The 5,488-nt window shown below is 39.4% G+C and overlaps 1 pseudogene; it reads right to left on the minus strand.

Annotated features, from left to right (window-relative positions):
- Nucleotides 1-4,679: 4,679 nt before the first annotated feature.
- On the minus strand, nt 4,680-4,958 carry LOC110570777 (annotated as a pseudogene).
- Nucleotides 4,959-5,488: the final 530 nt, after the last annotated feature.

The following is a 5,488-nucleotide window of genomic DNA, read 5'->3' on the forward strand; positions in this document are numbered from 1 at the left end:
TCTCTTGGATACATAGGTGTTTATAGGTAGAAAGAGATATGTAAAGAAATAGTTGAAGAACTATGAAAACTTCTATAATTGATGTCTTTATTTATATCATATTCTTATATAAAAGCTGGATGCCATGTTCTGGGAAGGTTTGATTGAAAAGAATCTTTCCTGACATCCATCTGTTTTTCCCTCCTTCCCTCCCTTCCTCTCTCTCTCCTTCCTTCCTTCCTTCCTTCCTCCCTCCCTTCCTCCCTCCCTTCCTCCCTTCCTTCCTTCCTCTCTCTCCTTCCTCCCTCCCTCCCTCCCTTCCTTCCTTCCTTCCTTCCTTTCCTCCCCTTCCTCCCTTCCTCCCTCCCTCCCTCTCTCCCTCCCTCCTTACCTCCTGGCTTTTGGATTTCTTAAACCTGATACTTTGGGCTTATTTTTGGTTTTATTGTTTGATTTTTTTAATAAGCCTGATAAATCATGTATTTTCCACCGACATGAGCCTGAAACTATGTCCCTAGGTACAGCATGAAACTTAGCAGGTCCCGAGGTCCAATGGTATGCTCTGATGGAGCCAGTGGATGGAACCCAGAATGCCAGCAGGCATCACATACAATTCCATTCTCCGCTAGGTGGTCTAGTGCTTGCACATTGTAGGTGTTACTAATTCCAGATGCTCAAATTGAAGGAAAGGACTGTATTCTTTGATTCAAAGTAGGTGGGCAATTTGTTCAATCCCAGGGGCCTTTGGACTTTGAGATGTAGCCTGAGAGAGCCAGTTATTTGAAATCAAGGTGGTTGGCACAGACAGGCTAAGGGCCCAGCAGGAAGGGCAGAGAAGGAGCAGAAAGCCTTCCAAGAAGAAGCTGAAAATTGACCTAGTTATTTTGATGGCACGCTCTGTTGCATTTTCCTTTCAGGCCAAGTCCAGACTCCCTGACATGAAATTGAAGCACTCAATGCCAAGGACTTAAAGTTTGGGGATTTTTCAAGTTCGTTCTTTCTCTTTTTCTTTCTCTTTCTTCTTAGGATGATCCTGCTCTTTTAAGAAATATCTGTCTTTGAGCTGAAAATAGCAATGGTAATTAGGATTATTTGTGTCAAGTCAATGAGTCCAGAGAGGAGTGGACAAGCAGAGGGTGAGAGGCAAGGCCATCTGGCTTCTGTGCAATGCTCCCTTCAGGATCCGGAGAGCCTATGGGGACATATGGGAAAGAGCATGGGTAGAGTGTGGGGGCTGAAGAAATGGAGGCAGGTGTAGTTATTCTCTTGGGCTCTCTGCCAAAAACACACCCCTCCTCCCCGTTAGTGATGAGGACTGTTTTTTCCTAACTCTCTATTTCCTTTTTTCTTTGGGGTCCATGCTTGGGCTTGTAGGCCAAACTATAGTGCAGGATTTATCAGCAGTGGCACTATGGACATTTTGGATCAGATAATTCTTTATCAAGGGGGTGGGGGACTGTTCTGTGCACTCTAGATTGTTTAGCGGCATCTGGCCTCTGCCCACTAGATGAGTAGTCCCTGCTCTTTCTGCCTTCCCCCCTCTGATTTGTGACAACCAAAAATGTCTCCAGACATTAAAAAATTTCTCTGAGGGGGCAACATTACCCATTTTGAGAATCACTGCTAAAGAGCTGTGAAGCAATTCATCTTTTTCAGAGATACTGAACATGGAACATTACCCGGAGGAGTCTGGAGCACAAAACCCTTCACATTCTTCCATCAGATGACTCTTAATGTTATCTATATGCAGAAATCCTCAGAGTGCAGAAATGTTCTAAGGACTCTTTATTATTTAGTATTATTACTGAGGTCTCAAGAAATAGGCACACTTCATTTAGAGGGGACATTCCTAATAGTTTACTAATTCTGAGTAATTTACCATGTTATTATTTTGATTCTATAGAATCAAAAAGAAATCAAGGAAAATAAGACTGCAAAGTCGGGTTGGTGCTGGTTTATGAAGGATCTAGCTATTAGGCTAAGAGTTAAGACTTTATTCTGTAGACAATGGGAGACAAATCAAAGGATTTCTTAAATCCTTTTGCCGCCATTACTCTGCACCAACTTTTCACTTTGGCTAAATGAATTTTCTTAAAGATATGTGACTGAGCTCTGTCTATGTCTACTTTGTAGAGGTTTACCAACTTATTTGGTTCACTGCTCAAATGCCTTGATCCTTTTGCCTCAGTTACTGCTTTAAAGCCTTCTTCAGATGTAACAAAGAAGTTTAATTGAAAAGGATGATGCTTTTCGAGGCTAGAGGCAAGATGCCTGGAGAACAGTAGACAGGCGAGCTCTTCAGAGGTTACAAAATCAGAGCCAGATGAAGGAATATTCCCCACTCCAGAGTCTTGGCCCCTCACAGCATCTTCCTGGCTGGATTTCAGGCTTACAATGGACCAGAGGCTGCTGTGTGCTCCCATCCTTCCTCTCTGTAAACGAAAGGGTGTATTTCTGAATAAACTTATTTATTGCAGTTTGGTCATTCTTGTTTAATTTCTGTCTGTTAGATGTGTGGTAGCGCGGATGACTTGTCTTTTTACTGCCTGGGTCTCTGGATCAAGAAGAGGTGCCACATCTGGAAATCATGCATCAGCTAGAGACTCTGGACTTGGAGTTGATACCTTTCTTTCCTCTGTCCCTCCTTTTCTCCTCTTCTTCTCTCCTCCCCTCCCTTCCTACTTCTCTCCTTCCTTCCTTTCTTCCATTTACTTCCTCTTGATCCTCTTCCTTTGTCCTTCCTCTCTCCACCCATTCATTCTCCCTATTTCTTTGTACTTTCTTTCCTCTTACTTTTATTTATTTATCTCTAGTCTGTTATATGATTCTCATGATGATTCATCTAGCTCCTATTTAGTGTGTGCAACCATAACCAGAATTACTCTTCATTTAGTTTTAGTACTAATGAATTCTTGTTGACTTTTTTGGGGATCACACATACTTATTTTTCCTGAACTAGATTTTTAGACTTTCGTATTGTGTCTCAACCACTTTTCTGTGGCTTGAGATTTTGGGGGTTGGGATATGGGAAGAACCATTTATTGGAGAACTAGGCTTTGGTCTCCTGATAATTCTGTTATATATACATACCACCCCTTGGGGATGCATACACAGATCATTCTCCAAATTCAGCTTGCAGCTATTTCTGCTTTTGAATTTTGTGCCATTCAATTGTGGCCTTTTCTAATTGATTTCTGCTGATGAATTTTTTGAGGGAGGCTGGGTTCTATTGTTTGTTGTTCATCTTGTTCATATTAGAGATGGAGCCTAAGTGATTTAGATCATGTCATCATCTTTACTGAGAAATTCAAAGCCAGCTTTTAAAATGGCTTCATTTGTTATTTTAATTAAATATTTAAACTGAAGTGTAACATACATTTAGAAGCTCGTAAGTGTATAGCTCAATGAATTTTCACAACATGAACACATTTACCAGATCAAGAAGCAAGATGTTGGAGCACTCCCAAATTTCATGGCCTCTCTAGTCAGTACTCATTTTCAAGAGAACTGACTTATAACACCATTGATTTCTTTAGCCTATTTTGAACTTTATAGGAATGGAATCATACTGTATATATTTTTTTGTTTCTGAAGTTTTCCCACTCAACGTAAGTTCTGGAATTCATGCACGTTGTTGCGTGTGTGTGTTTATCGGTGAGAGATAAGATGATTAAAACTCCATCTAGTTCCTTAAAAAAATATCATTGACAATAAACATTTATTGAAAAAAATGCTGTTAGATATTGGCGATAGAAAAAAGGTATAAAATGATGGGTATCAACCTTGACTTCATCTTTGAATGGTCCAGGAAGCTTAAACAATTTGGAGGTTCAGCCCCCTGCCCCGAGCCCCTGAAGTCTGGTTTAGTTGGAGTGTGTCCTATGCATTTTGATTTTCACATCTTCACAGGTGAGTCTAATTTGCAGCAAAGTTTGAGAAACACTAGTATGAAACACCATTACTGTCCTTGGAGGCTTATAGTCTGAGGAGACAGGGTTTCATGTAAAAAGATAAGTAAAGTTCCACAGAACATCCAGTGTAGAGATGGACAGTATTAAATGTGAACCAGATACAGAAAGGCATGTGGTGGTTTCCCTCATTTTGATTTTTCTTTGTGCTAAAATTATAGCCTGTATTATATGATGTATTTCTTAATTACAACATTTCTGCCATATTTCTGTCACTATAAAACATACATGTTTTTCACAATTTAATGTTTTTGGAATTAAGACACATCTCACAATTATTATAGATATGAATACGCTTCTTCTTTTCTCTAAGAATTTGTTATCCAAGAAATTGATATGAGCTATAATTAGTGACATCTTAGAATGAAAGAAACACAACATAATTTGTTTTCACTTGCTGCTGTTGTATGGGATGTATTACTCTCATCTTCTTTATTAGAATATAAGGTCATTGAGGACAAGGGTCAAGTGTTTTGTTATTTTTATATTCCCCCAAACACCTAGTACAATGCTAACATTTGGGCTCAATAAATACTTGCATATGATTGGAAACCCTTTTCTACTTTTTACTACTCAATATATAGAGATTCATAAGACTGGGAAAGATCCATCATCTACTTGCAAGATTCTAGAGGGACAATTGTAGGGCTCTCCACAATATACCTTTTTTGTTGTTGTTGCCTAAATTAACCCATTTATTATAGGCTAGCAATGTTTCAAATGGTGGAGCTTTTACTGGTCTTTCAACTCCTTCAGTCTTCCGATGGCCAACTTTACCATGACTGCAGAAGTGGTGTTGTAGGTCCAGGAGCCACCAGCTATGGTTTTCATACAGGAATCACAATGCCAGATCCCCACAGCTCATCTTTTCATCTGGGTTTTGCCACAGAAGGAGCAAGTGTACTTGTCATGCAGGCTTATTTCAACCTTCTTCACCATTTTCCTGAGGGACGCACCATAATGGGTCCTGTATTTATCCACAATTCCAACCTTCTTGGTGCATTGAGCCATGTCACTGCGAACTAGGTCTGAGCCCAGTGAGCAGAATATGCAGTTTAATCCATTTTGGTGTTTAATACCTTGGAACGTGTGTGCAATTAAACTAAAATCATTTCACACTTACATTACAAGATGTTTCTTGTGTTCTGATGTTTTTCAGGGGGGAGCAGGAAGCATCTAGATTACGTTTTCCCATATAACTATCGTATATATTCCTGGAGCATATAAATATTGCTACTGCACAGCATGTCGGCCTGAAGGATTAGGATTTTTTTTTTAAATTTTTATTTATTTATTTATTTTTTTAGGATTAGGATTTTTATATATCCTCTTTATTTAGTATGCTTTATAGCTGGAACCCACTAAATCAAGTGCTGCTCTTTCCCTAAACACATTTCTTATGAGTACTACTGGCACAGAAATATATTAATAAATTTAATCAACAAAGCTCTCAGTATTCCACATTCAATCAGTGGTTGGTCCATGAAGCCGATAAATCCTCTTTCTCCATCCTGCGTGCCACCAAGTTGTTGCTTTCTGAT

The sequence above is a fragment of the Neomonachus schauinslandi genome, chromosome 1 (assembly GCF_002201575.2).
Source record: "Neomonachus schauinslandi chromosome 1, ASM220157v2, whole genome shotgun sequence".
NCBI lineage: Eukaryota > Metazoa > Chordata > Mammalia > Carnivora > Phocidae > Neomonachus > Neomonachus schauinslandi.